Source organism: Oreochromis aureus, linkage group 7 (genome assembly GCF_013358895.1).
Source record: "Oreochromis aureus strain Israel breed Guangdong linkage group 7, ZZ_aureus, whole genome shotgun sequence".
Classification (NCBI taxonomy): domain Eukaryota; kingdom Metazoa; phylum Chordata; class Actinopteri; order Cichliformes; family Cichlidae; genus Oreochromis; species Oreochromis aureus.
Window position 1 is genome coordinate 33376138 of NC_052948.1, and position 9914 is coordinate 33386051.

The 9914-nt window shown below is 37.5% G+C and overlaps 1 long non-coding RNA gene across 1 annotated transcript; it reads right to left on the reverse strand.

The window, feature by feature from the left end:
- Window positions 1-2000: 2000 nt before the first annotated feature.
- Window positions 2001-7253, reverse strand: LOC120441331. Its single transcript, XR_005613995.1, has 3 exons — window positions 7127-7253; window positions 6825-6901; window positions 2001-5401 (listed from the first exon to the last, which is right to left on the reverse strand). It is a non-coding gene; the product is annotated as an uncharacterized LOC120441331 (long non-coding RNA).
- Window positions 7254-9914: the final 2661 nt, after the last annotated feature.

Genomic DNA, 9914 nt, shown 5'->3' on the forward strand with positions numbered 1-9914 from the left:
GTGTATAGGCTGAAATGTGAAAGACTGTTTACCCAGACTTCACCTTCCATTCTGTTTATGTTCTACTGTCTGTCAAAAGAGTTATACACACATTTAAACACATGTGCAGACACATAAATGCAGACTTTAGGCAGATTGCAGGGTATCATCAGTTCTCCCGACTACAGCCGTGAAGATCCTCAGGCAAAAAGACAAGAAAATAAAAAATAAAGTAAAGTGTGATGCTGTGCTTGTCAAGACTGTGAGCTGCATGATGTTGAGAAATGTACAGTGCAATACTGAAACCAGACATCTTATTATGCACAGAGTGGAAAACCCTTCCAAACAGGCTCAAATTAACAAGAACATCGGCAATTTCACTATTCTCTTAATAAAAAAAAAATCAGATTTATTCTTAAATTTATAAAAAAGGTTCTGGCTACACTATATACATATGAACAGTATTAACAGAAAAAATATATAAAATGTACAAATATACAATACGATGTTAAAAAAATGTAAATATGTAAATAAATAGTGTTTTGTATATACAGTTCAGGTTATTGCACATAGAATTTAGTATTGCACAGTGCTGATATATAGAGGAACATGGGAAAATGGGGGGTGGGAGAGTGTCATCGGTGCATATATGAGTTAAGGGTGGTTATGGCAATTGGGAAAAAACTGTTCTTGAGTCTGTGGGTCTTTGTGCTGATGCACCTGTAGCGCTTCCCTGAGGGAAGGTTGAACAAGTTGAAACCAGGGCGGGAACAGTCTTTGATAATTTTTCCTGCTCTGCTGGGACAGCGGGAGGAATAAATGTCCATCAGGGAGGGGAGAGGGCAGCCGATGATCTTCTGTGCTGCCTTGACTACACTCTGAAGCCTCACTCTGTCCGCTTTAGTGCAGCTGCCGTACCATACAGTGATGCAGTAGGTTGGCAGGCTCTCAATGGACGAGCGGTAGAAGGTCAGCGGCAGGTTGGAGTCCAGCTTGTACTTCCTGAGAACCCTCTCCACACACTCCCCGTAGTGGGGCTAAGTCAGTGCTGTGCCTCCTGAAGTTGACAATGAGCTCTTTGGTTTCCTTAGTGTTCAATGCCAGGTTGTTTTCTGAACACCATGCTGACAACTTCAGGACTTCCTCTCTGTAGTCTGCCTCGTCTCCCTTTGAGATGAGTCCGACTACCTTGGTGTCATCAGCAAACTCGATGATGAGGTTGTTGTTGTGGGTTGGACTGCAGTTGTGGGTATAGAGAGAATACAATACCTGGCAATAACTGGAAAACACGTAATGTCTGCAAATTTTAAACAAAAGCAAGTTTGAGTTAGGAAACAAACAAACTAACAAACAAACTGACTAACTAATTTTAAACAAGAAATTTCAACAATTTTTGTCAGCATTTAGTTTTTGGACCAATTTTCTGGTTAAAATGTAGTTAATTGAATTTATTTATTTATGTGTTAAATGCAGCACATCTGGGAACTATGGATGATTAGAAAGTAGGAAGCCCCTCAAGGAGATGAAGGCTGGAAGCTAAAATTAGGGAAGGATGAACTGAGGTGCAGAAGACAACATGACGTCCATAACTGAGGTTCTAGAAACTGTCACTAGGCTGAAGAGATATACCAGAGATATATATGTTTGTGTGTTTGTGTATGAATATGTTAAAACTAATTCAGACAGTATTTGAGCTAGCACAGAAGCTTGCACGGGCTTGCTCTATTTTATCTATTAGATTTTTAACAATCCTTTGCCCCATGTCTCCAACAGACAGCCAGGCGTTCTCAGTTGCAGATATAAAAATCTGTAATTTTCTTTCTTTTCTGTTCTTTTCTTTTTTTTTTTTTTTTTTTTCTTTAAATTTTTTTAGCCCATTTAGCTTCAGGTTAGTTTTGGTTTATTGTGTCATTTTTCCCAGTGCATCTCTTTTACTGTTATTATTATACTCTTGATGTCATGGTTGGCTGTGTGGCAGGCAGGAAAAAGGAACCAAGATGCAGGACTCTCGGAGACAGGACTGAAACTCAAAGCGCAACTTTTATTGCTGGAAAAAATGCTTTATAAGTTAAACTTACCAACAAACAAAACCAAAACTCTGAACAAAGGTGCTAAGAACAGAACAGAACAGAACAGAACAGAACACAGACAAAGAAACTGAACAGGCACAGGAGGCAAACACACAGCATGTAGAGGGTACAACACGACGGAAAGCACAGGAAAACACAGGGCTTATATACACAGGGGAGTAATCAGGGAATGGGCAACAGGAGGGAGACACAGCTGGGAGAAATTAGGCTAATGAGACAGGGGAGAAGTAAAACTGAACACATTGACATGAGACATGAACTTTCAAAGTAAAACAGGAAACAAGAAACAATTCACAAAGACGCAGACTGAGAAACATGGACTTTACACAGAGGGACACACAGGCAGAGAAGAGTAAGCACAGAACTAAACCTATACTAAACATGAGGGCAAGAGAACAAAACCTAAACCAGAATAATAATACTCAACACAGGATAGCTAAAGAATCACAACATAAATATAATGAACATAATCTAGAAAAACACCAAAATACAAGAAACTGAAAAAACAGGGTCAAAATGAACCAGAACCATGACACTTGAATATTGTTTGCTATTAGAATTTTGAATTTATTGCCCTACTTCATATTAAATCATTACCATCACCCCTTTTGTTATTGTTAATTTGTGTTTTAAATTATATTTATTGTTTCTTTGATCATTTTACTTGCAGATTTGACTCTGCACACCATCCTAACGGCCTCTGCCAAAAACTGAATACCTCAGCTAACAGAAACTGTAATAATTAACCATTCCCACTAGATGGAGCTAGATAGGTTGTTGTTATAGCTCAATGCTGAGCTTCTTATCCACCCAGCTAAGACAACCCTATTTTGGTTCTTGACGAGTAATCCAGGCATCACACAAAGAGACAGAGAGGCATTAGTAGGCTAATATTCTTTCTTTCTTTTTTGCTTTATTCCCTAAAATCTCTAGATTAACATAAAAAAACAGATTCCATTAATCTGTTTTTGTTCTCTGTGAATTTAAAAATTCAATTAGCCAAATTGTGTCTGTTCTTTGAATTTTTGTGGTGATAAATTGTCATTTATTGCACATTCCTAAGGATAAAGGGATAAACTACAAATAAAAGCATTTTGCAAAAAGTATTTACTTATTTACAAAACTCTTATGCTATGAGTCACAATTAGCGTGCAGTTGGACCTTCACATCTGATTTCACAACAAAGCCTTTCAAGATGGTCCTAACGAAACTTTGTTAACTAATGCATGATGTCCATAGAGCCTCAGCCACTTTTTATACAATTACAATTAAACAAAGAATGCTTTCAGACACATAAATGATTGTTTATTGGGCCCAAATGCATTCTGCAGCAGGACGACGACCCCAAACACACAGCCAACGTCATTAAGAACTATCTTCAGGATAAAGAAGAACTGGAAGTAATGGTTCGGCCCCCACAGAGCCCTGATATCAACATCATCGAGTGTGTCTGGGATGAAGAGACAGAAGGATGTGAGGATGCCTGCATCCACTGAAGATCTGTGGTTAGTTCTCCAAGAAGAATTGTTGCTGTTTTGATGGCAAAGGGGGGTCACACCAAATATTGATTTGATGTAGATTTCTCTTTTGTTCATTCACTGCATTTTGTTGATTGATGAAAAATAAATGATTAACACTTCCATTTTTGAAAGCATTCTTTGTTTATAGCATTTTTTCTCACCTGCATAAAACGTTTAATTTAAGAATTTAACGATTATACACACATGACTATATTTTTTTCTGTATTTCTGTATTTTTTTCTGTAAAATCAGCAGTTGTTATATAATCAGGCATATTAGGTCCAAACAAGTCCAAAGCAGTATAAAACAGACACAAATCAGCAACATTTAGGTGTTTTTTTGCCTCTCTGTTCTGCATTTAATCTGTGAAAATGTACATTTATAGCGTGCAATTACAGAACCCCACTGTGGTAAGGACTCTTCACCAGCATGTACAGACAACAGACAAGAGCTGACACGGCACACCCTCCCCAGTCTATAAACACACTGCTGAGGGATACATATTCTGGATACCTCATGAAGAGAAATAACCTTTTGTTGTTGTTTTGTAAAATTTAATCAGTAACCATCGCTGACCTGATGTTTTTTTCTGCTTGGCCACATATCTTTAGACTTTCAACATATCAGCAGATCTTTCCAGAAAACCTGAAGTTAACTTTATTTTTAGCACACTGTAAGAATCATCCTCAAAGCTGCAATAAAGATGCAAACAGAGTATTTTCATGTAATATAATTAAATATTTAAGTGCTTTTGTTTATATGAAATATGCTATGAAGCAATAGCTTTTACCTAAAAACTGCAGGTCATCCACTCCATTTCATACGACTAAACAGCAGCGAAAGATTAAGACTTTATCTTAATGTACATTTAGTAGCACACACACACACACATATATATGTGTGTTATGTCTATAATGTTAATTTTGAATTGACATTATAGACATTACAATGTTAATTCAAAATTGGCTTTAAGAAAGTACTGCCTTATCATCATGCCATCACATTCTCTGCCCTGTTATTTTGACAAACTATTTTGACTTCTAAATTTGAGATGTAAGAAGCCCCTTAATTCTGCTGGGTGCATGCTAAAAAGGGGGAGTTAAAAGGTAACACAACCTTTGTTACTTCTTCAAGGGAAAAACATGGATTCAAAATAATTTAGCATCCTATTGGGACTTCTCATTCTGTACACGTTTTAAAGAATCAGATTTCATTGTATATGTCCAACGTTTCTCATTTTAAACCAACTTTTTATTGTTGTCTTTCTAAGTTACTGCAACATACAAAGCAGAGTTTTGATTGTGATGATCTGATACCAGTCAAATGAGTGCACAAGCACTTCTTTTTTAAAGCCATTTTTAGATACAAGCAAAAGATTTTATAAAAAAGCAAACAGTATGGCTCTCGTTGTTTGACTGTTGCTCAGTTGTCTCCTCTGTTGTCAGTAATGGGAGCTGCTGTTGGAATCAGCACCGTAAAGCACTGATCGCATGTTGGTGTGGCATTGACAGATGGGGTTGGCGTTGCTGGCGGGGGCGTCGTCTTCATCACAATTGGTTGGTCAGTGCCCATTGTGCTTACTTCAGGAGGGAGTGTACTCCCCTCTTCAACGGGTGTCGTCGCAGTCGAGGTCGTGACTGGCATGGTCAGTTTGGAAGACTCCTCAGAGGAAAATCCCCCCTCCTCAGATGATTGACTTTCTGAAGATTCGCTGGAACTCATGGAGTTGGAATCGTCCCCAGTGAACCTGTGATGGAAATGTTGCATTTTGTGGTCGGGAATATCGGCATCATGATGCCTTCTGAAAGCCATCTGTGTTGGAAAAACCAAATAATACAGACAATACCCTCAGATTCTGTCAAATAAGCACATTGTTTTTTGTTTTTTTTCATTTAAGTACTTGTTTAGCAGAAAAATATAATTTTAATGATGGTGTTTGAAAGGTTTAAAAACACTTTTAATTTAGCCCCACAATTCGCCAGAACATTAATTTTATGTCCCTTAAAGTTACAGAGAAATGTTTTAAAAATGATCCAGCAACAACCGTTAATCAACACGGACTTCTTACACGCCACTGTCACATTTGGAAGAAAACATCATTCAGTGAGAAAATATCCCAACAAAGACCAAATGTATGAATAGAATTTTTCATTCAGGAAAGGTTATAAATTAAAAAGATGGAAAATGAGCTTACTGTGATATAAGCTGAGGATAAATGGCGCGAGGAGGAAGTATCATACAATCAATGGAAATTTTCAAACAAATATTTCAAATAAATGTTTTTTATTCATAAAAAATGGAGATTGAAACTGGTTGAAATCCAGTAAACAATCCAAATGCTCAAATAGACTAAAATCCTTTGCACATAATCATATTTGTTTTATAAATACATTTGCGTGCTGTTGGATGTGTGGTTTGAGAGTATGTAGGCTGTAATTGTTTGGATGACAGAGCGCTCTAAAGTGACAGTGTCATCCCAAATCATAGCGTGTATAATCAAGATGGACATATCCGCTGTGACGTCGCCCACTGGTTTGTGAAATCCCGCCTTTAAGCCTTGTGGCTGAGCACTGTGCCTCTTCCCATCTTGGTGTTTTGAAACAGGATGGGATGAGGGTTGATCTGCTCATAAAACCAAGGGATACACGTCCGTATGATAGCTATGCTCAAATTACAGAGTAGATCAGCACAAAGTAATTTACTGAGCAAGCTTCACTTTTGTGTTTAAACCAGTGGTTCAAACCTTAAAATCACCAGCAAAGTACATCTGACTTTTTTTTGAAACCAATGGAGTCACTCCCCACTGTTCATTTAAAGGACTGCAGACTGATGTCATGTTTTAGACCAAGACCTATGCCAGTAGACACTATGCATCCCAAAGTGTTGGCTAGTTTAATCAACTAATTACTAAAGTTGAGGGTCAGACACCCCAAGGGGCACAAAATCTGGGTGGTTGCGACACAATGGGCAGACTAAAAGAACAAATTTAAAATCATTATTTTGCACATTTTCTATACAATCTTTAACTACTTAGGGTTTTTTAGCTTACTGTAACTTCGACAAATTGGTAGAAATCTATGAAATGTGGTGGAGTTCAAGTGAAAAGTGGAATAAAATGGAGAAACTAGAGTAAAATATAAGTATCTCAAGTATCTCAAGTTGACAGAGATGGGGAGAGAACAGCGTGAGTGAGGAAGATAAGAGAAGTTTGTGGTTCGTTTGCAGGTTGACTTACTGGCTTAGCAGATGTTGTTGTAAGAAGGGCGATGACGAGGGCGGTTTTCAGAAGTTCCATTTTTGATTGATTGCTGTCTGTGAAGGAGGGAAACCACAGAAAAAAACAGTCACACAATCCAGAAACAAGACACCGTGACAGGGTGGGCATGACGGATGTACACCGAAACGTGTTATAAATAAAATTAAAATTTAATTAAAAGTTGCTCATAGAAGCAGTTATCATCATCAAATTTTATAAAGTATGCATTAAAAAACAAAATACAATCTGTTAAAATAAGAAGAATAAAAGAAAAAACTCACTACTTTCTGGTCTGTAGTTTATAAATTCTTTTAAATCCTCTGTAAAATCAATCCAACTCTGTGCTGCTGTTTGTTGTTTATCAGTGTTCAAAGGTGTGTGACTTCAGTGGAGACTGTGGCTCATATATACCGCCTGGCAGAGAGGCTGGGCTGGGCATGGCTGTGACGAGGACCTGAGACAAGGATTGAGTAATACTGTTTTTTCCCAGGGCCAGAGTGAAAGGGGAGGGCCAGGACAGAAGGGTTTTAGCACATTGTACCTCACCAAAATGCTAGTAAATTAGCACTGAGATTATTTATCGTGTCTGCTGAGTTATGAGCTTTACTGGCAATGCTTGCGTTGTTTTGATGATCAGAAATAAGTAAGGGTTCTGAGTCTGTGTAGATACCTTCTTGTAAATGAATAATTACACCTCAAGGAGTTTATCGGGATATACAAATGGAAGCTCAGCACTGAGGGGTTGAAATTGGAGCAAAATCCAATTTCAACCCCTCACGCTGAGCTCTCTCTTTTTATTTATCATTAACACTAAGACCTTTACAGAGCATTGTTTTTGTTATTCAGGGACGGTCAAACTCACCTGTAGTTAGCATCTCTGTCAATTCAGTTCAATTCATTTTTATTTATTTGGCACAAAATCAAACAACAGTTGCTTTATATTGTAAGGTAAAGACAACCCCAACAACCATGTTACCCCCTATGGCCACAGTTCCTGTAAAACGTGCAGTCATCATGAGAAAACAAGTAAAACACCAAAATAAGTAAATGCAAAACAAACAAGTCAGATTTATTTCTGTGCATCCTCTTGTGCGCCTCCCATTAACAGTGCATATAAAGGATGGAGAAAGCCACTGTGACAGCACTCAGTGGTTTGTGGGTCATGTTTTGAAGCCTTGGCTTGATAACTTTGGTTTTCTTATTTTTTCTTTTGCTTGAACACAACAATGCAGGGTTAGCTCTCTGAGTAACTGAGGACACACTCACTGGCAACTTATATTTTTTAAATTAATTTAACAATTTAAATTTACATTTTTTTATTCTTTATTTTTGATATTTTTTTGTATTTTATTTAAGTAAAATGTTAGATTAATTTATTTTCTTTTTTTGTGGGCATTTGTGTCCAGGCAATGTGCACCATTCACAGATTTTTCACTTATCTGCTGTTTGTTCTATATAATATCTGATTTTTCATTGGATGTGATTGATCATGAGACTGTTATAGGTGATTCAGGAGGACGCTGCTTAGTGTTTAATTGTCTGATGAAGAGCTGGTATGCAAAAAACGTCACTAGATGTGATAAATAAGTAATATGCAGTTCTGCAGGGTGTGAAAACATTATTTCATGGAAAAACTGTTCATTAAATTCATACATTGGTTGAGCAGCAGGGTCTTTGTCTCATGGACTAAATAGACTTCTTATTGTAGCCAGTCCCCCTGCTGGCTATTATAAAGAATGCAAATTATAATTATTTTATGTTTTCATCTGTTCATACTAGAACAGATCCTCCTGTGCTCTTAGCATGGACTTGTATTTGCTGTCATTCAGCTGAAACACTGAAAATTTCATTTTGAAGGATTGTTCAGAAGGGGACAAAATGCTATTAAGACTTTCATTTGGGTTTGTTATCATTATTAATGACTGGAGGAAATGGTCCAGTGTATTAACAACATACAATATTAAAGGCTTGAGAAATGTAAAAGCATTCTTCATGAAAACTCTGACTGCAGAAAGAGGATTTCAAAACACTGGCGGTAGAAGTTTTGACTAATGTTGTGGTAAAGGTTGGACTTAAACTTGACGCAGCAAAAGCAGATGCCAAAAGTCTGGTTGACATGCTGAAAAGTGACCCCACACAGAGACAGACTGTTGAGCAGTCAGTGGAATGTTACAGTCGAGACAGAGCGGAGCTGTGCTTTGAACACACGTCTCTCTCTGTGTGTGTGTGTGTGTGTGTGTGTGACACTACTGTGTTACTTCATCACTCTTTCCAAATTCCATCTTCCTGTCTCTTCTCCTTGCAAAAATCATGCAGAGAGCTGCAGATGACACATGAACAAGAAGAATTGTGGAAATCTTCACGTCAGACGTTTCAGTAAATCTGAAATATTTCATACCTTATGCAGAACCTCTTCTACGCTTACAGAGCAAGTCTGGCAAAGAGTTTACACATTAACCACAAATATATAGAAAACAATTGGTGAAACCTCCAACCCAGTGAAAATCGCAACAGACATTGCAGTCTACTTCTTCTTCTAATGTGCTGAAGAAAAAGTTGTCAAAGTGTTACATACACTGATTTCGTGTACACAGCAAAACATAATATCAGCATTACTCACCTGTTTGAGCTGTTAAAACATGTTAATCGTATAATGATGACGATAATAATGTTTCTACCAACTTAGTCAGTTTTTTTTTTTCCGCCTGTCCCGTTTGGTTCTTTTGCCATCAGAATTATTGTCTAAAGGCGAAGAAAGATGCCCAACGGATTTACTTTACCAAATGGACCATCCCAGCCTTGCCGTAATGGTCTATTTGATTCACCTTTTATTGTTTTTTGTTTTTTTTTATTTTCACTTGCTAGATACGGGACAGACTTGAATGAGGAAAAGAAAAGGGAGAAAGAAAGAGGGGGAAAAACAGCGGGGAAGAGGAACGGGGATAAAGGGCAAAAAACAAAAACCAACAAAATAAGCAGACAAAAAATACATATATCGATTACCTGGATCACCTGTTGAGAAAGAAAAAAGAAAACAAGCAGAAGAAAAAGAGAGCAATATAATAAACA